Source organism: Alexandromys fortis, unplaced genomic scaffold, assembly GCF_014885135.2.
Source record: "Alexandromys fortis isolate MF-2015 unplaced genomic scaffold, M_Fortis_MF-2015_v1.1 scaffold_391, whole genome shotgun sequence".
Taxonomy (NCBI): Eukaryota; Metazoa; Chordata; class Mammalia; order Rodentia; family Cricetidae; genus Alexandromys; species Alexandromys fortis.
This window is the reverse complement of record NW_026068277.1, coordinates 354,793-377,184: the sequence shown is the minus strand read 5'-3', so window position 1 is coordinate 377,184 and position 22,392 is coordinate 354,793. Positions and strand designations below refer to the sequence as shown.

Below are 22,392 nucleotides of genomic sequence, written 5' to 3'. Positions count from 1 at the left end.
ATGTACAGACAATAATTTCATAAAATGGTCACATTCAGACTGGGATGTATCTTGGTGGTTGAATGTTTACCCAGCATTATGGATGACCTGAGTTCCATCCTCAGCTCCACAAAACAAAAATGAAACAAAAATTCCAGATTTAGTTTTAGTCTATTAAATTCCGAATATGAAGTAAGTTCACATTCACAACTTGGAGGAATAAGTTATTCATAATTCACATTAAATGAAAGCCACTGCTAGTGATTTTATTAGTTCTACTTGGTCATTTTTTGTTTTTATTTATTTATTTTCTATTTTCTTGATCTTTTTTAAAATTAGATTTTAAAACAATACCAATCCAAATTCCCACGCCCTCCTCTCCTCCCATTCTCTCCACACACCCTCCCACCCCACCCCTTCTAATCCTGAGAGGGTAAGGCACATGGCTTTGTGGAAAGTCCAAGACCCTGCCTACTATATCTAAATATGCAAGGAATACATCCAAGGAGAATAGGATCCCAAAAAGCCAGTACATGCAATAGAAATAAATCCCAGTGCCACTGCCAGTGGCCCCTCAGTCTGTCCCAGCCATACAACTGTCAACCACATTCAAAGGGACTAGTTTGGTCCTATGCTTGTTCCTTCCCAGTCCAGCTGGAGTTGGTGAGCTCCTATTAGCTCAGGTAAACTGTTTCAGTAGATGAACCCTTCATGGTCTTGACCTCTTTGTTCATATTCTCATTCCTTCTACTCTTCAACTGGACCTTGGGAGCTTGGTCCAGTGCTCTGATGCGGGTCTCTGCCTCTGTTTCCATCTGTTGTTGGATGAAGGTTCTATGGTGGTATTTAAGATAATCATCAGTCTGACTACAGGGCAAGTCAGGATCAGTCCCCCTCTCCTTTATTGCTTAGGGTCTTAGCTGGGGTCATCCTTGTGCATTCCTGGGAATTTTTCTAGAGCCAGGTTTCTTGCTAACCTCATAATGGCTCCCTCAATCAAGATATCTCTTTCATTGCCCTCATATCTGTCCTTCCTCCATCTCGACTATCCCATTCCCTCAAGTTCTCCTCAGCCCTCCTCTTCACCTTCTCCTCTTCCTTCTACCCCACCCCCACGCTCCCAAATTTTGTCAGGCGATCTTGTCTGCTTCCAATTTTGAGATGGATGTATATATGTTTTTCTTTGGGTTCACTTTATTTCTTAGCTTTTCTAGGATCATAAACTATAGCCTCAATGTCCTTTGTTTATGGCTAGAATCCACTAATGAGTACATACCATATTCATTTTGGGGACTCTGGGTTATCTCACTCAGGATAGTGTTTTCTATTTCCATCCATTTGCATGCAAAACTCAAAATGTCATTTTTTTCCCACTGAGTAGTACTCTAATGTGTATATGTGCCACACTTTCTTTATCCATTCTTCAGTTGAGGGGCATCTAGGTTGTTTCCAGGTTCTGGCTATTACAAATAATGCTGCTATGAACATAGTTGAACAAATGCTTAACAGGTGTTTTAACCAAAAAAAAAAAAAAAACCTTGTATTGCAATACGTGAAAGGGAGCCTTATAAAGACATTTCTGAAGAAGCAGAAAATAAAACATGAGATCCCTTTCCCTAACATGAGATTTTTTTTCAACAAATATTTTATTTATCTATGCATGGGTTTATGTATGTATGCATGCAAACATGTGTGTGAGACTGTACATACATGTGTGTGAAAGCAGGGCCTTTTACTTAACATGGAGCTCACCAGTTAGCTAGGCATGCTCACCAATGAGTTTAAGGGATCCCCTATCTCCTTTCACACCGCCGGCACTAGGATTACACATGCGCACCACCTTGCCTGACTTCTTACATGATCCCAGCTCTGGTCCTCAGGCTTGTGCACAGGCATTTTACTGACTGAGCCGTCTCCTCAGCTCGAGGCAGGAGGCTTATTGTAAAGCCACAGCAAACAAGACAGTATAATATTGGCAGAAGTAAAAGGACAGAAGGAACAAAAGGGAATGGTTCCAAACAGATTCTTATAAAACGGAGGTTTAATATATAATGACAGATTTAGCACCGTAGTGGAATGAAAAGGTGACAGCCTGTCATTTTAAGACCTGTGGTAGAGCTGAAGAGATGGCTCCCACTGTTAAAGGCACTAACTGCTCTATCAGAGGATTGGAGTTCAATTTCCAGCACCCAGTGTGATTAAGAACTGCCCGTAACTCCATTTCCATGTGGGGAATCCAACACCCGCTTCTCTCAATCATGGGTGCCACTCGTGCACGTGGTACACAGACATGCATGAAGGCAAAACACCCGCACACATAGGATGAAAATAAATAGACCTCCAAAGATTCACAGACACTTGTGAGCCACCATGTGGCTTCTGGGAAGGGAATCTGAGTCCTCTGGAAGAGTTGCCAGTGCTCTTTTAAAGAAAAGAAAGGTTATTTTCAGAGTTTTGTCATTTGATCTCAACTGGAATTCTGTACTAACAATCGTGCATAGAGGTCAAGTTGCTTTGGGGGAAAAAAGAAAGAAAAGAAATATCCTCTCTCACTTCATTTCAAATGCATTTTAGTTTAGTGGGTTTTTTTTCATATAATGCATTTTGACCATATTCTTTCCCATTCTCCAATTCCTCTCACAACCCTCTGTATCTCCAGTCCTAGGGGATTCTCTGCCTATTTCTGGCCTCTGTGGGCACTGCATGAACGTGGTGCAAAGGCATGCACTTGGTGCACAGACCTACACGCAGGCAAAACACCCATATGCATAAGTAAATAAAATAAGTAAATAAAAACCTTCCAAGAATTAAAAAAAACACCATTTATTTCTTTTCTTTATAAATCTAGTTAGCAAGTGATTTTAGTACTTTGAGGCTTTTTTATTTTTGAGGTTTTTAGTTTTTGTTTTTATTTTTTGGTCAACATAGTAGATGTTTACTGGGATTATTGATCCTCTCAAAGAACAAGGTTATGCTTTTGCTCATAGTCTCTACTTGTATTGCATAGTTTATTCATTTCTTTCCTTCTTGCTTGGTTAATGCTTAGTCTGCTCTTTTTTTTTTTTTTCTAGCTTTCTCACCACAAAGCTCAATTTATTAGTTTGCAGTCTTTATTCCTCCTGGACTCCTGTGCAAAAGAGTCTGAGCACTTTGCCAAGGCTAGTATCAAACTCCTGGACTCAAGGAAATCTCGCCTGTGCCTTCCAAGCGCTGGTACTACAGGCATGTGCCCACAGCACATGTTCTTCCTCCTTCCCTCATTTTCCTTCTCCTCCCTCTCCTCTTCCCCACTTTTCTTCTTCTTTTGCATGCTGGGTACTGAGCCTGGGCCTTATGCTTGGTAGGCACAGGTCTTTCACTCGCATGTCATATAAGTGCTTGCAATTAGAAATTTCTCTACATTTTTTACCAGCTGTGTCTTGTAAGTTTTGATATACAAGCCTTCATTTTCATTCATCTCAAGTTATGCTCTAGTTTCTCTTATAATTTACTCATAGATCTCTAAGTGAGTTTATTAATTTTCATTTATTCGTGAATTTCTGAAATTTTTCGTTCATCTCTAACTTTATTACATTGTTTTTGCAGAATGACACAATTTTTTCATATTATTTCTAACACCCTGAGTGTATTGCTGCTTGATTTTTAGACTAGCATATGATTTACTTACCTCAAGAGAACATTTTATATTTACTTGAGAAGAATATGCGTTTTGTTGCTGTAGGAGAAAATTTTCTACACGTAGCTGGTAAAGCAGTTCAGTTTCTAGTACTGGTCAAGTCCTCCATTTCCTTGTGGATCTTCCCTGTAGTTATCCTAATTGTTCCCAAGAATAGGATATTGGTTGATTTGTCTATTTTTCCATTTAATTATCTAAGTTTACCTTATGTGTTTAGTTATTTTTTTGTTAGGTGAAAATATATTGATAGTATGTTTTTGAGTGGATTAAACTGTTTTTTTTACATTTTAAAAAATATTTAATTGAAAAAACTCATTAGACTTATTCAGAACAAAGATTTCTAAGTATGTTACAAGAAAATGCCAATTTCTACTTGTCAGAAAAATTTCAGATCAGTATCAAAAGATATACTTGAAAGAAAGCATCATTGCCGGGCGGTGGTGGCGCACGCCTTTAATCCCAGCATTCGGGAGGCAGAGGCAGGTGGATCTCTGTGAGTTCAAGACCAGCCTGGTCTACAAGAGCTAGTTCCAGGACAGGCTCCAAAACCACAAAGAAACCCTGTCTCGAAAAACCAAGAAAAAAAAAAGAAAGTATCATTTTCAGTATTTTTAAATATGCTTTTCTTTGTTACTATTATTTATTTTATGAGTACGGTTGTTTTGCCTGCATTTATGTCTTTGCACTACATGGTGCCTTGGAGGCCAGAAAAGGTTATTGATCCACAGAAACTTAAATTACAGACACTTGTGAGTTACCATGTGGGTGCTGGGATATGAACCCATGTTCTCTGGGAAAGTAGCAATTTTCTTTATCACTGAGCCATCTCTCCAGCCCATCCCCTTCCCCCTAAAGTGAAATGGTTAAACATACGTGGAGCAAAACAAAAAGCAAGGCTAGCAACCAACAAAACTGGCTATAAAAGAAACAGGGAATGTCATTGTCTTAGTTAGAATTTCTATAGCTGTGAAGAGACACCATGACCATGGCAACTCTTATAAAGAAAAAATATTTAATTGGGTACTTATAGTTTCAGAGATTTAGTCCATCACCATCACAGTGGGCCACGGTGGCATTTAGGCAGACATGGTGCTGGAGAAGGAGCTGAGGGTAGAGAAGGAGCTACATCTTGATCCTGTAGACAACAAGAAGTGCACTGTCTCACTGGGCATGGCTTGGGCATATATGAGACCTCAAAATCCACCTCCACAGAGACTCACTTCCCAATACTGCCATTCCCTCTGGGGACCATTTTCTTTTAAAGCCCTGCAGTCATCATAATGCAAATTCTGATGTCTATTGGATCCATGAGAAAAGTTTAATACTTACAATTAATACAAGTAAAATATTTGCTATCAAAAATATTTGCTATCAGGCTGGCTAGAACACCAACTATCCAAACTTCCATCTACTGCTAACTGGAAATAAATAAACCAGAATGCAATATTCAAGAAGAAACAATGTAGCATATTAGCAATTGTGTGTGTGCTTGCACGTATGTGTAAAGAATATATCTATTTGGTGGCAGGTGTGTAGCTTATGTAGAAAAGGTCCAAACAAGGTTGTTTTCATAGTTGCCTTTTGGAAGGGGGCCTGACTGGGAAATGAAGAAGACTTTGCATCGTCTTTGTAGCTTTGAAGCTTTCCTTTCTGCAGATGCCATGTGTTTACAGAAAGAAAAAAAGGAGCAATGAAATAAGTTATATCTGGGGTTTATGTTCCACTAAGTAGTTCTAATGTATCAAATACAACCAAATAGTCCCATCAAATACAAGTCATGAAGCATCATGATTCATAAGTAATAACCAACAGTTATTAAAAATATTTCACATTATATATTATCCAGAGAAACTTCCACTATTAAGCTGTCAGAGATTGGTAACAATAAGGTCTTAGTGGCAATCATTTTTGAAAATATATAGTTCTGTAATCACTGGTTTTAAGATATAATAAATATTATACCACCTCCACCTACAGTCCCCCTTCTCTACCAACTGAGCTAATGGATGAAATTTATAATATATATATATATGTACATATATATATATTTAAAGTAAGTAAAATTAGCAATTACAAATGCTGCTTCTGTTTAAGATGCACCGGCATATTTATACATACCTCGAGAACCCTGTTTTATTATCGCTCACTGCTACTAGAGAAGAGTGAGTTTTAAGCCACTGGTAGATTGTGTTTTCACGCTTGGTTCTTTTGCCCACTCTTGACGCCACCTAAGGTGCCATAACATTTGAATAATTTAGTCCTACACCTTGTTTCCACATCATAAGTGCTCTCTATTGTGTCGGCGGGCAGAAGAAGACACTTCTGGGGAGTTTATAATAGAATGAAGCTTCTGGTCCTTAGAATAAGTGATTCCTGGAAATTCTGTAGCAGTATTGTTCGTTCATCCAGATCTGAGGAAAGATCAAGAAGCTGAGGCCCCGCCGGAGCACCGTCAGAGTGGGCTATGTACTTCCACTGCCAACTCACAACAATGCTTGTACCTAGAAACATTTGCATAGGATCCATGGAATTCACACAGAATCCAAGGCATACCGAAGTTTTGGTATGTACGTTTATTTGTAGATGGTTCTGATGGCAGTGGCAACGGAAAGTATTCACTCCTGGCCTGAGGCCGAGGACTCCCAGTAATAATAGCAAATACCAAACTGAGTATGATAAATATCCCCAAGAGAAACCACATTTGGTATGTGTAGGTTCCTCTTAATTCCTGGTCCCATCATTAAAAGTGGAACATGGGCACAATCTTTGTATGTACTCCCTTTATAGAATTGCCGCTGCTCCTCGGCCATCTCTGTGTAGATAACAATAGTTTTCCCGGAGAAGAAAACTTGAAGAACCAAAATAATCTCTGCTACCATGGTATCTTTCTCAGTATGCCTAGCATAACCCAAAACCTCTAATATTCTTCATTTCCTTTTCGGTAAAGCCCGGTGAATCTTTTTGTATAGGAAGAATCATATTCCACAGGGCGCATCTCTGACAAAGGCAAGCACTTTGAGACTTTAATGACGCCACAAGCTACTTTTTCAATCCAATAAAGAGGTTGTGTGAAATGTTGAAGAGCCAAAGTTTTCTCCTGGAGATGGCGAAAGCTAAGGGTGTGGTCAATTCAACCCCACACAAAGGACAAATGGTTTAGTGTAGTTAATTGCATCCTGTCTTAGCCAATCGACCGTTTTGTAAGTATCCTACTAGTCCCTCCGGTCACTGCTTTCTATTTATATTGGAGATAAGATTAACCATAGGCCTGCCCCCTGGTCTGAGTCAGACTGCAACATCTTTTGTCCATGTTTCCACACTGATGGAGTGATGACCTGGAGTATAGTTTACTTTCCCAAATGTGTGTGTCTGACAGCCTTGCTTCTCCATGACATCCGTCCAGGTTGTATAATTTGGATGGAGGCTCCAAAGAGCTCACTCCACACTGCTACGCGTGGTCGACACCAGAATGGAGTTTGTGGAGGCATTCCGAAAGGAGATGCTGTGTACCTTCATGAAGTTGATGAGTGTAAGTTTGGCTGAGTGGCTCCCTGGTTGTAGTGTTAACATTTCCATCAAAGAAGTCATTGGCAACCAGCACCGCATTAGGTGTCTTGGCCACTCCCTCAGCTCCTATGCACTAGAGTTGTTGCCCCAAGTGCAACCCTCACAGCAGCAGCTGTTGAGGGGTGAGGAGGGCTAGGACTCTGGATTTTTCGTTTGGTTTCCATATACTACAGTGGGATTGAATTTTTCTCATTACAAAGTGTGTCTTTTATGTTCAGTATATGTCTCTCTCTCTCTCACACACACACACACACACACACATATATATATGTTTTTCTAGACAGGGTTTCTCTGTAGTTTTGGAGCCTGTCCTGGAACTAGCTCTTGTAGACCAGGCTGGCCTCTAACTCACAGAAATCCGCCTGCCTCTGCCTCCCAAGTGCTGGGATTAAAGGAGTGTGCCACCACCACCTGGCTTGTTCCAGTATTTTTATCTTAAATCTACCTTGTTCTGCTTTCTTTATTTAAAAAATATTTTATTTTATTTATTCCTTACTAATTTTATACATGTATATAATGTATTCTGCTCGTAAACATCCCTCTTCCCCTCTTGTGCCCCACTCCCATTCCCTCTCTTCTCTTTCTTCTTCCCAGCAGCATGTCCCTTTCCTGTTTCTATGTTTGCCCAGATTTCTCGTGGTTGTTTTTTGCTTATCTTTCCTTTCTTTACTTTTAATATATATGTATATATAATATAATACAATATTCTGTCTGTGTGTATGTCTGCATGCCAGAAGAGGGCAACCGACCTCATTACAGATGGTTGTGAGCCACCATGTGGTTGCCGGGAATTGAACTCAGGACCTTTGGAAGAGCAGGCAATGCTCTTAACCACTGAGCCATCTCTCCAGCCCTATATTTTATATTTTTGAATCTAAAATGTGTTTTTAAAGTAGCGTATATTGGATATGTCTTTTAATCCATTCTCGAAACCTCTGCCTGTTAGATAGCTTATTTGATAGCACCTATGCCATTATTTTGGAGATAAACCTGAAGTTTAAGCTGTCCTGCGTTAGCCTCCCAAGTGCTGGGATTCCAGGCATGTGCTGCCATGCCCAGCTTCAATGTCATTACTGGTATAGTTGGATTTATGACCACCTGTTTCCTGTTGTCTATATGTATTACGTCTGTTTCTTTTGGTTCTGTATTATACCTTTACTGATATTTTTATATCAAGTAGATTTTAAATGCAACATTTTAATTTTGAAAATTTTTTTATACTTTTATTTTCTTAGGGCTCTTATAAGCCTAGCATATTTATATTATCGTCTTTCAGGTATCTATGAAATTGTTTACAGTGAAATATAGATGACAGTCCTATATTGAACAATATTGCTTGTGACTATGGATTATAAAAATGTTGTACTAACAAATATGTATCTTTTGGACAATATGAAATGGTTACATACTGTATGGTTCTAATTGTATAACATTGTAGAAAAGGAAAAACTAGATACTATAAAAATGTCAGTGACTGCCAAGTTAGTAAAAAAAGAATGAATGAGCCATAGACTATAGAGGATTTTGAGAACTACGAAACTGTTGTGAATGCCATTGTGATGATGGACAGGTAGTCATTATACATTTGCTGCACAGAGTTAATCCAAATGTGAACTATGGGCTTTGGGTGATAGCTATGTGGGCTCATCAGTTATCCTAAGTGCACTGCTCTGATGGACGGAGAATATAGGTAGTGGGGGGAAGAACCGAAAGTAAGCAGGGAGTGTTAGCTTCACTTATGCTCCGTCTTGCTGTGCCCCAGAACTGTTCTAAATAAAGCCAATTAAAATGTATTGTTATGAGGGCTGGAGGTGCAGCTCAGTAGCAGAATTTTGACATAGTATGTGTGTGACCCCGAGTTCCATCCACAGCACTGTAAAGAAAATTGCTATGTGCATTTCTTCCACGTTTTTAAATAGATGAAAGCCTGAAGACTTATTGTAACCGTAGCACTTTAAGGTTCTTTCATTTTTATTTTTTGAGACAGGGTCTCTCTTCGTAGCTCTGGCTGCCTGAAGCTTGCTATTTAGACCAGGTTGGCCTTGAAATCCTAGAGATCTACCTGTCTTCACCTTCCAAGTGCTGAGAGATTAAAGAAAGACCTGTGTCATCACGTCTGGCCAGGTTCTTTTATTCTGAGTAGATGATGGTAGTTAAATTTGGACCTGGCTATGTATACTGATATGTCTCCATCCAAATTCAGTGTATTTTCCAAGCCTGTCTTTCTCCATGATACTGTCCTGGTCTACAATTAAGTTAGAAAGCGTTGACTTCCCAAATGCTTAGTGCCAATCCCAACAAATGAACAGAAAGACTCAGTAAGCAGGCTAATTTTCAAAGTTACCATAGCTTTCTTCCTTTTCGCTACCTGTAAAGTCCCTGTGCCACCATATCTGAAGGCTCCTTCTGTCCCTAATCTCCCTCAGGAGCCAGCTTCTTCCCTTGGACCCCCCCCCCAAAATGACAATAGCTGGAAGGTAACCGCCCCTCTCCCAGACCTTGCTAGAAGTCAATCAGCACCTGCCTCCTGCCCATCTCCCAGGATGAAGTGTGGAAGAAGTTTTGACCTCACACTTGGAAAATTTCCTGACTCAGGATCAAAGGGATTAGAGCAAGAAAGAAGACAAGCTAATGATTAAAGCGAGAGTTGGGGATACTGTTTCTTTGCGGCTATTCCTAGCAGTACTGTACTAGCATGTGATTGGCCCAATTTAACACGACTTTCTATCTGTGAAAACAGGGAAACTAATCTGCCTGGGCTCACAAATGACTCAGGGGAAAGGGTGTCTGTTGCTACCATAAGGAGGTCTGACCAAAGAAGTCTGGGAATTTTTATAAATAAATAATGAAAAAAAAAAGATTCTGCTGGTAAACACCGTGCCTTTCCACGGCATCATTTCTTTTCTTAGCCAGGTTTTTTTAAGGAACAGTTTTTTTTTTTTTTTTTTTATCATTGAATAGATACGAACTTGGCTGGGAATGGAGGACCACAGGTTAGAAGGGATTTAGAAGGTACACATCTTGCCTTCAAGGTTCTTATACTCTACTTGAGAAGGAAAACTTAACTGGAGAGGAAGGGTGGTAACAGACCAGTGGGCATTCTAGCAGTTCATACTGCATGGTCCTTCCTATCAGGAGCGAGGCTGGGTTTTTTTGAGAGGAAGTTTTGTGTGGCTAATAAACTGTGAAAAATGAGGACACTGGCCAGACATGGTAGCATATGCCTGTAAAGCACATGAGAGGCTGAAGAATAACAATTGTGAGTTCAAGGCTAGCCTGGGCTACATAAAATCTATCTTTAAAAACATGAGGGTACTGTACATGTTTCTTAAGAATGAAAGACGAGCCGGGCGGTGGTGGTGCACACCTTTAATCCCAGCACTCAGGAGGCAGAGACAGGTGGATCTCTGAGTTTGAGGCCAGCCTGGTCTACAGAGTGAGTTCCAAGACAGGATCCAAAGCTACGGAGAACCCTGTCTGAAAAATACAACAAAAAAAGGACAAAATTATTTGAAAAGTTGCTTTCTTTTAAAGAATGACTCTGCTAAGCCAGGTATGGGAGCACAGGTCTGAAATCTCAGCACTTGGAAGATTAAGGCAAGGCAGGAGAATTACATATTTGAGGCCAGCCCGAGCGACATAGTGAGATCCTGTCAAAGGAAGTAATGGAGGAAGGGAGAAAGAGAAGGAAAGAAAGAACAGGGAAAAACAAAGCTCTCCTAAAGCCTGCCTGGATCTGTTCTTTAAAGGCGTTAGCAGATTCCAGAAGCCTTATTTCCTTGACCTTCGTTTCCATCGCCAATGTTGCTGCCTGTGTTAAGAAGAAATAGGACTCCGCTCCTTGGACAGTGCTACATCTCAGCTGCCCTACAAGTTTAGACTGCCCTTTCATCTAGTTAAGGCCCAGGAGAGACGGTTGACTCCATCAAGGAAAAGTGGTGAGAGACTTGACCCTATATGGACAGTACCTTTGGCTTGGTGAGACAGTGCATACCAAATTAGTAAAGTAGGGGCGCTCTTCTGGATGGTCTGCTTTCCTGATGGACAGTAATTTCATGGGATTTGTTTATTTGTCCCCCAAACGAAAGAGCAAATAGCGTTGAGAGTGGTGATCGCGTCTGTTTTGCATCCAGTACCACTATCTGGGGCAATGTGTTGTATTAACCATTTAGTTTACGGATGGATAGATGCATTACTTAGCAGATTCATTAAAGTAGACTTCCAGCCTGACAAGGTGTAGATGACAAGGAGCAAGTAAGTGAGGACAGACAGTGAAAAATAAACTGAGTTCTTTGTTGGGAGACAGGGAATGACTATGAGAACAGAATGGGCAATATGAGCTAATAACCTTGTATAATTGTAGTAAGAAAGTAAGGGTGAAGATAAAAACCAACGATCATTGAGCATCCTCTGACTGACTAGTACTTTAATGTGTATGAATTCATTTCATCTCCACAATTCCAGAGATGAGTACTATTATGACACATGCTTGAGAGATGAAGAAGAATTGGGACCCGAGAGATTAACTAACTTGCTCATGATGCCCTCTTGAGTCTCATCTTCCACTGGTTTTGTGTGTTTCTGAGCTTCCTCTGAGAAGGCATTCTGGTTGACATTGTTCCAGTTCACTTTGCCAGGTCTGTGTGAATAGCTCTAGAAGATAAGCTTCCGGCCGGGTGGTGGTGGTGCATGCCTTTAATCCCAGCACTCGGGAGGCAGAGGCAGGCAGATCTCTGTGAGTTCGAGGCCAGGCTGGTCTACAAGAGCTAGTTCCAGGACAGGAACCAAAAAGCTACAGAGAAACCCTGTCTCAAAAAAATCCAAAAAAAAAAAAAAAAGATAAGCTTCCCTGTGGTACAAGCAAAAAGTCAGGCGTAGTTACTAGCCCTCATGAAGGACTTCAATACTCAGTACTCAGGAGGTAGGTGAAGCTCTGAGTTTGAGGCCAGCCTGGTCTATAGAGTGAATTCCAGGACAGCCACAGCTACACAGAGAAACCCTGTCTCGAAAAACAAAACAAATAAGTACAAAAAAAAAAAAATCCAGTGAGTTCATTATTTCCTCTTTGAGTAACTGGGACAGGACTTGGAAAGAAGGGATATTAACCTAAGAAAATGTTTATATTCTGGCCAGTGCTATCGCTGTGAGAAAGAGTCTCTTATCTCTCAGGAAATTAAGTCAGGAGTTTCATGTCTTCTGCCAGCATCTAGGAAGATGTGACAAATTACCTTGTTACCATGCGAGTCACATTGAAACCCTCAGTATCTTCCCGGCTCGTCACTGTCCCAGATGAAGTGTATAAAAACTGCACCCAGAGTTCTTTAGCTCTGCAGTCCACACACATCTCCCAGGGTGGATTTGCTTCCCAAGGTGCTGGGGTTGCATTTGATGGCTTTCTACCGTGGGCTGTCACTCATTCCTCTGCTCCACTAGACCTGAGCTCACTTTTCAAGTATGGGGACAAAGGGAGCAGGTTTAGCATATCCGATTGGCTCTCCTTCTATATTCTAGGATAATGCGAATACTTTTCTTATTTTCTTAGTCACGCTCTTTTCCAGGACTGTGGTTCTAGTGGGAGTCGGGTTTTTACCAGGTAAAGATATAAGAACAGACAGAATCCCCAGATAATACAACTGGAACGCCCTAGACACCTCATAAGCAAACAGCTAGTCTTAGCTGTTTCAGGAAAACTGGCTAAACCCTACATTGATACAGTAAGTAGGCTTTGTTCATCTGTCCTGGGCCACCTAAGTGGTGGGATCCAGAGATTCCACTTCCCCACTAATTCTAAGCCTTGGCTTAGTCAGGAAAAGTAATTTCAGTAGCTATTTCTTGTCTCAGGTGTCCCAAGCATCCCTATTGTTCACTTAGGTCTTTTCCGCTCATTGTTTACCAACTCTTTTTATGTCCAGTGACGTCGAGGTGGCAGACAATCCATTTTCTTTGTTCACGAGAGCCAGAGAAACAGCTGCCACTCTGGGGCTGGAGAGAGAGGAAACAGGAGGCCGTGGAGAAACGAGGCCATTTTCATCTATCATGTTCCCAGAGGACTGTTCCACCAGAAGGCCTGATGACTTGTCTAGGATTTCCATCAAAATGATTGTATACCACCCTCACAACAGCCCTCTGAGGACACCAACGCCTGAAGAGATGAAGTGACCAGGTCACCATTACATGCAGTTACAGCAGCCCTATGCTAGGGTTTCTTTCCCCACCCTGGGTGTTGGCAAGTCCAGAGGGGGGTTCCAAGAAGAGCCTCAGGACAAAGACTCTTTGATTCTCACAGATTCTGTCCATACTGTCCAGAACACGGAAACTCAGCGGCAAAGAGCAAGATAATTCTGCGCTGTACCGTGCATGCTTCCTTCCAGAATGGTGGGGTAGAAGGAAGATTTGAGTTGGTAAGGACTGGTGTACTGCAGAGAAGCTCCCCTGGCCTTCACTATACTCACCAACCCCCAACCACAAGATTATTTCATTGCTACTTTAAAAACTGTAATTTGATACCTTTGTGAATCATAATGTAAATATCTGATATATAGGCTATCTGTTATGTGGCCCCCAGAAGGGTCGCGACCCACAGGTTGAGAACTGCCGGTCTGCACACTAAGGAGGATCTTGAGCAAGTTGACTCCAGGTTCCTTTTTTTTCACTTGTGCGTCTACATGAAGAGGCCAGAGAAATGAAAGTAGCTTAGTTCTGGCCTGCACATGCCATAGAAAAACCTTTTCCTTCATGGTCTGAGGCTTAGGAATTCTGTAAGGGCAAGGCAATACAGCTTCAATGGTAGAGGACTTACCTAGCAAGCACAAGTCCTGCATTCTGTTCCCAGCACACACACACACACACACACACACACACACACACACAGAGCGGAGGTGGGGGAGTGGAGAACACACGCACAGCACAAAAGTACAAAGCAAAAGGGAACTAGGAATTCTTTAAGAACTGGTATCTTCACCAAAGATGCAATAATTTAATACATTCGCCATGGAAAACAGAAGTTCTCTTAGGACGCCACAAGAAGAAAAAAAGGCTATGGGGAGCCTATGCACATCCTAGAAAGCCACCAGCAATCTCAACTATCTCCGGGCAGCATTATGCTGTTTTCTACATATGTGGGTACCAGGCAAGCACTCGACCAACTGAGATACATCCCCAGCCCCTCTTTCTCTCACGTGTAATGTGTTCCTGCTTCCCTCTCCATTTTCCTTTCTCACCGCTGACTGGAAGAACTCGCAGCAGATAGAAATAATTCCACAGGGTGTTACTCTGGTTCTCTCAGCTTGCTACTGTCCAACTGGGAAGGGTCTCCTGTGTATCTTTTATCTGTTAGCAAATCGTGTGGCTCATTCCTGACATAGTCAAATTCTATAGCCAAATATATACATGTGTATATGTTCTATGTGTGTCTAGAACAGAAAGCATATATGCAAATGTTGCCAAATGTTAACAGTTTATAGATAAAAGGCATGCTGGTGTTTATCACCATTTACTTTTGGTTTTCTTTGATGGTGTTGTTTTGTTATTATTTTGTTCTTGTTTTTTTTCCCAAGACAGTGTTTCACTGTATAACAGCCCTGGCTGTCCTGGAACTTACTCTTCGTTTGAGCTATTGCCTATTTCTAGAAAGTTTGCCCCCCATTTTGTGCTCACTGGGAAAAAGCGTGTTCCATCCCTAGAGGCAAAGGTCAGATAGCAGCCTTCCCAAAGCATTTCTTGATTTCATGTCCCTTTAACTCCAATATTCTTCGGTTAAGAGAGGCGAAGAATACTAGGGGCATAGAAAATGAGATATAGGTAGCTATTGGGATATGAGAAGGTCATATTAAATGAAGGGGGAGTTAATAGTTTGTCCCAAATTTTTACTTGGAAAAATATTACAAATTGAAAATAACCTTGATAAATACCAACATACTCTTGGTGTGTCAATTGATGACATCTTAATTTACCTGTATGTATTCTTTTATAAACATATATAGGTAGTACTCACAGGCATGTATTTGCCTGCAGCATTAGAAATGAAATTTCAATCATACCAATTGACAATTAAATACTCCTAGTATCTTCTAAGAATAAGAGGACCCTCTCCTTCTCTTGCATAGCCATATAGCATTGTCATATTCAAATATTATAACTATTTTAATAGAATAGAATAACATCAAATCAATGTTCTAGAATTGCCTCCAAAATATTCTAGTGGTTTGTGTTGATAGGATTCAATCAAGAACTACGGGTTTCATTTTGTTGTCTTTTAAATCTTCTTTAATCTAGATTCTGAAAGACTACTTCTGTTTTTCCCCTTTTATTAATACTAATATTTTTGTAGAGTCCAGAAAACGTGTCTCATAAACCATCTGAATTAATGTTATTTGATTTCCTGCTTCTGCTGGTTAGTTTTATGTCAACTTGACATAGGCTAGAGTCGTCTGGAAGGAGGGAGCCTCAATTAAATAAATGTTTTCATAAGATTGGCTATAGGGCATCGTTCTGTGATTGATGGGAGAGGGCCCAGCCAGTTGAGGGTGGTGCCATGCTCTGGCTGGTAGTCCCAAGGCCTATGAGAAAGCAGACTGAGCAAGTCATGGGAAGCTAGGCAGTAGCCAGCACCCCTCCCTCCATGGCCTCTGCATCAGCTCCTGCGTCCAGGTTCCTGTCCTGTTTAATTTCCTGTCCTGACTTTCTTTGATGATGAACAGTGATATGGAAGTGGAAGCCAAGTACACCCTTTCCTCCCCAACTTGCTTTCGCTCGTGCTGTCCATGACAGCAACAGTCCCCCTAGCTAGGACACAACAGGATCAGCTAGAGGCTCATATAGCACTAACAATGACCCTGTTATTAGCTTTAGTAAATTTGATGCCTTCACTAAGATGTAAGTTTTCTGAAATTCTTCATTGCAAATGTGCGTTTTTCTTTGAAAATAATAAGTCATCTTTGGAGTAATACTTAGAGACTGAAATGACCTAAAAAGATGTTACTAGTAGTTTTAGAATCTATAGATTCAATTGCTGTACTGATAAAAAATAGAAAAGGACCTTAAGAAGTCACATGTTCTTTGAGGTACTTCCCAATAGCAGCCACACCAGATATGATATTGTGGCACCTGCTTTTAGTTCCAGCACTTGAGAGGCAGAGGCAGGCAGATCTCTATGAGTTGTCAGCCAGCCTGTCTATAGAGTTCCAGGCCAGCCAGAACAACATAAGCTCAAACAAACATATGTCTCAAACAAAAGCTATAATAATGTACCAAGACAGGAACTTTATTTAAGTTAAATCATTTATCTTTATACCAATATAATGGCTGCACACCTAGGAAAACCGAAGTTCAGAGAGGTGAAGGTCATAGAGTTATTATGAGAAGAAATGAGGTTGGGAGATGGCTCTGTGAGTAAGAAGGTTTGCTCTGCAAGCATGAGAACCTAAGTTCAAATCCCCAGAACCCCCTTGAAAACCTGGGCATGACTGTACATGCCTGTAATCCCAGCACTGAGGAGCAAAACAGGTGGATCCCAAGAGCTCACTGGTCAGGCAGCCTAGCCTAAATGGCAAACCTCCAACTCAGTGAGAAACTCTGTCTCAAGGCAGTAGGTACACAGGTAGAGCAGGCTTCTATATGGGCGTGCACACTCACATTCTTGGGTAAATGTAATATCTCTCTCTCTCTCTCTCTCTCTCTCTCTCTCTCTCTCTCTCTCACACACGGGGGGGGGGAGAAGAGCGAGCACAGTGTGGGGGGATGGAGTAAGAAGGAGAGGGAAGGAGCTGTTCAGGTGTAGTGGCAGTTGCCAGTAACCTTAGTATTCAAGAGATAAAGGCAGAAGGATCCTGAGTTGCACGCTAACCTCAGCTACCTAGCAAGCACCTTTCCAAAATGATTGAACATGTAGCCTATATTATGCCCTGGATTTGATGCCCAGCACCACAAAATTAAAAGTGGCTACCAGATTAAATTCTAAAATCCATGTTTACACAGTATAATGTATTCCTTAATAAATAATCTCACCTGACTTAAGAAAACTCTTCCCAGTGTTTTTTCAAGAGTTCCAGATTCGTGACACTCCTGAGAATGAGGGAGCGGAGACAAAGAGCTTTCAAGGGGGGCTTGGCAGATGATGCCATCGAGAAATCAATTGGCATTCCTGTGGTCTTACAGCAAATGAATCACTGTACTCCGATGCTGATGGAGAGACCTTTAGATCTGGCTTACGAGTCTGACTTTGATTTAAGAGGCAGCTGAGAGCCCCTGTGATTTCTGACTACTGCTTGCTGAATCTAGAGTGAGTTCATATTGGATGAATGTCATTCACGGCCCTCGGTGTGATGAAATGCAGTTGCCTGATCATAAACAGGTTTGCAGGATTTTATGGGAAAGCCGCTTGTTATCTAACCACCCCTTCTACGTTCGGCATGTCTGATTGGCTCTCCTTAGGCTCACTGCTCTCTCTCCTGCCTGGTGCAGGGAAAACTCTCCTCTTCGGATATAACTACTTCAAGGAGATCTCTCACGCTAGCCCTCCATCCTACATCCTCTGCAGACAGGAAAGAAGTCTTGCAGTGTATGATGGATGAGTGTAGTCCATGGCTTCCCTCCCAGTCTACAAATGTTTGCTTGAGAATGCAAAGACAATGTGGCAGGGAAACACATACAACACATATACTTACATACGCACATGCATACACTAGCATGCATATGTGCTGGTGTACAGCACACACATAAACACAAATATATACCAACGCACACACTAACACACATATACACACAAATTAGCACCAACACGTGTACCTAAACACACAAATGCACAAAAACACACATATATACTAACGCGCACACACACAAATGTATGCAAACACAAACACACAAATACACATTCACACATAAATATACAGCAACACATATACATACAGAAGCACACAGAAACACACACCTACACAAATACACGCACCAATACAGATACACACACACACACACACACACACACACACACACACACACACCCCAACAATCCAAAGGCGCTGTTCTGCTCAAAAGGGCCATTTGTGATGTGGGGCTTCGTTGAACATTTAATTTGAGGCCAGCCATTTCTTAGTGATAGAGGTGTCAGGAAAGCATGCCCGCACCTGTTGCAAAGTCTCACTTGCTGCTGGGCACAGACACACACATATAGAATATCATCCCAATTTTAGCATATGTGCTCTTGAATAAAGTGCGTGCGCGTATAAAGTATCATCCAAGTTTAGCATATGTCCCAATAAAGCAGTCAGCATCAGATATAGACAGCACATTTCAAGCTTAGGCGAGTACTAAGAAGAGGTCATGCATGCATCAAAAGCCCCCCTTCCTACTCCTCAGCCTGACAGTGGATGCTTAGGGCACCTCTGTCCTATGACACCAAAGTTTGAGCAGCTCCAGGGACAAGTTGCTTCCCAACCTGCAGAGGAGACTGAACTCTCTGACTAGATTTTTTTTAACAATAATCTACCAAAAAGAAAATCTGTTACCCCTGTAGCTTTTTGCCTTTAAAGGCTTCTGCTCTTCCCCCCCCCCCTTTGGAGTCACTTGGAACAAGGAATGCGCTTTCCCACATAGAAACTTCTGCCACTGGTTCCCAGCAGGGACTCTGAGATGATTTGTTCCCTGTGTGTCTCTAAAGTCCATTTTCACAGTCAGCGCTGCCCCCACCTTTAGTGCACCACTCCACCTTGCTCAGCAAGCAAGCAAGAGTGGCTGGGAGGCTGTCATTCTGCTGGCCAAAAGCCACTTAAGGAAGCAGGTAAGTACGCGGTTGCAGAGGCACATTGGGGTTCTGAGAGGTACCAGCCTAGTTTAGGCAGGAATAGGCTCTAACTTAAGAATCTGCTCATCACACACAGTCAGAGACACCCTGTCTTATTCAGAGACACCGTGGGTGGTGCAGAGGATGAATAAGCATGATTCACTGCCACTCTGGCACCCGGGGCACGAAGAATAATAAAACCCAAAGAATTGTAGCCGCCTGAGTAGTAAATTAAGAGATCCAGGGCTCAGCTAGACTCTAGACATCAATGTTACCATGGCAATAAAGGGCCCCAGCGTTCAGCAGCTATTACAGAGCAGGCATCTAATAGGCTAGTCTATGTCACAGCCAAAGCCCAAGGGGCCAGCAAAGAAGACCAATTAGCATATCCATTCATTATGGGCCTCTGCACACTTCTTCTCTTAATTCCAATTAGTTGTTTGTTTGAACCAACATCTCTTGCCTGTATTATACCCATTAGTGCCTTCTAGCCAGCAGAAATAGGACTGAATTTCCACAAGGTCTTCACAATTTCCCAAGCCTTCATTTTTCCCTGCAGGGGTCTAGTCTTACATAATCACAAACCCATGGCCTTCAGTCCCTCGAAGTGAAAGCCTCTCTCACTTTCCAACTGTACTCGACAGGTGGAAACCGCTTTGGAATGTGTTGGGCTAAGGGATTTTCCTGGAACCTAGTGAAATAGGGATCTGGGGCCGTAATCTGGACCATTTAGGTCAAGGAAACCCTCTGATCTTAGCCAGTGAGCCTGCTGGCTTGGCCTACTGGCCATTACTCAGAGGTTAGCTGTTCGGGAGGCGGGGGGGGGGGAGCACTGGACACCAGGAACCAGGCTGACACCACCAAAGTCAAGCCGTAACTATTCCAGTCCAAAGTACTGCCCCTCAAGGTCTGGCCTGAGGCCTGCCTATTCTGGAAACTCTCCCTTGGTCATCATAGCCCCAAGTGAATTCTCCCACTTTCTTCACTTCAAGAAGGACACCCTTTGTTAGGAAGTGTTTATGGGTAGCCTCGGGCCCTAATGTGGCCTGATCACTTCCTTCCTCAAATGACTTGTCCACTGAGAACACAGGTGACTAAGGCTAAGATGGACAGAGGATTTGGGAGCATACTTAACAGTGCCTGAATGACTCCAATATCAAGAAACTCTTAAGCTCCATTGCCCCGCCTACACCCTACTCCTCACCCCTGGTCTGAGGAGCCAGCTACTCCCTGCAGAGAGAAGCTGATCTCCCGTGACTGTGACCCACACTGCCAACTCATATACAGACGCACACCTCCATGGAAATGGTCCACAGGAACCGATGTGAAGAATTAGCCTATGTCACATGGTACCGCCAAACATCCTCTAAACTGCTCTGTCTCCTCTTCCTTCTACTCGGGACAGAAAAGTAGAAGAGTCCAGAAGACTGTTTCTGTTCTTAACTGCCAGCCAATGGCCATAGAATTTTACCAGAGCAGACAACCAGGACATCCTATGGGGGGAGAAAAGCAGCTGTTAATGGGAAAGAACGTGAGGCTTTGAAGACGTGAGTAATGTTGTCTTTGAATCTGTAGTCATATTCAAGGCTTTTTCAATTCCTCCTTCCTTCCCTTTGCAGCCACTGATCTACTGACTGGTTCTGGCTCCATTCTGTACACTGCTTAGCATATTGTCTTTTTTTTTTTAATTGACAGAAACGGCTTCTTATTTATTTCTTTTTAGGGTGTTTTGCCTACATGTATATCTGTATACCACATGCAAACTGTGCTTGTGGAAGCCAGAGAGGGTGTTTCATCCCCTGGGACTAGAATTACAGATGCTTTCGAGCTATCATGTGGGTGCTGGGAATTGAACCCGGGTTTTCAGGAAGAGCAGCCAGTGCTCTTAACTGCCGAGCCTTGTGTCCAACTCCGACAACTCTTTCAACTAGAGTTGAATGTGAACTCATTCAGACATTTTTGGATTTGAAGGCAGTCTGGGCTGTAGTCGAAGCGCATTGCAAATATCCTGAGTATGTATTAAACTAGTTGGGATATGAGATTCTGGAGAATGCAGTATTTTATTACTTGAAGTCTTCTCACTCCAAATTTATTTTGTCTCCATACTCTTGATTTTTGAACTGTCATTAAAAGATCATATTCTCTTTTGTTAAGATTTGTTTTATTCTCTCTCTTTGTGTTGGTGCGCGAGTGAGTGTGGGTATCCATGGAGGTCAGAAGAGGGCATCAGTTTATCTAGAACTGGAGTAATAGGTAGTTGTGAGCCGCCTGACATGGACGCTGGGAACTGAACTCAGGTCCTCCGCAAGAGCAGAAAGTGCTCTTACTGCTGGGCCATCGCGCCAACCTCTAGGAAGATAAGGCCAGTTAATAGATCCTGTATTTAGTTTTGAGGCTTCCCTAGGCCTCTGATTTATCCTTTTCAACCCCTGGGATAACACAAAGTACTGGAGTGGAGAACGTATAAGAAATAGAGCTAGACATGTGTTCAGCACTGATGATGCCCTGAAATAGATCTTTATTTTATTGAAATTCAAAGAGGGGAGTGACTTAATTTACTGTTTGCCTTGGTTATGCACTATTCTGTAACTTGGGTGAAATTGAGGTAGGGGGTGGTTTTTAAAGAAAGGATCACAAACTCCACCCAGGCCTCACAGTGGTGGACCAAACCAACCCAAAGTGCTCTACAGTGTTCCTAGCAGTTTCTAGTCATTTTCTTTCGCTGGATCCCATCTTGGCTTCAGGGGTTATATATGTCTGGGAAACGGACACTGCAAAGTTCTGCCTTGTTCCCTGCCCTGAAGCTAAGGGATAAATATAGACCTCAACCACTACAGAAATTTGGCCAGGATTCCAAGGGTGTGTATGAGGGGCAGTGACTGATGGGCCCACTGTGACATGTGGCCTAGAAAAATGCTTCTTTCTATCCAAGACCCTCTTCGGGATAGGTCAGATTCAAGAAGGAGCCTTTGCATCTAAGATTAAAGGGCATAATACACATTCTTAGGAGTTCATGAAGTGATCAGGCAAGGAATATTTCATAGGTGGCTTGGAGAGCGTGGCGGCGAGAAGAGGATAGGGAGAGCGAAGGGAATCTTCCCTGACACCCTAGATCCTTTTGCATGAGATCAGCCTTACGAAAAAAGCAAGTTATTCTTGTACATCTCCCCTCACCCTAACTCCCACCCACACCCCCACCCCCTTGCACACACACACACACGCACGCACACACGCACACACATACTGATATTCAACTCTCAATTGAGAAGAATATGACTTAAGATTTCCACTGAGTCCATCATATTTCGGGTGCTGGCGAAGGGCAAGAGGTGGAAAGGCACACGCAGGGGGCGGTGAGTTGCCCATCCTCGTGACCCAGAATATCTCCCCCTCC

General features: G+C 42.2%; 1 pseudogene; it reads right to left on the bottom strand.

Annotated features, from left to right (window-relative positions):
* Nucleotides 1-5,807: 5,807 nt before the first annotated feature.
* On the bottom strand, nucleotides 5,808-21,336 carry LOC126494667 (arylsulfatase K-like; annotated as a pseudogene).
* Nucleotides 21,337-22,392: the final 1,056 nt, after the last annotated feature.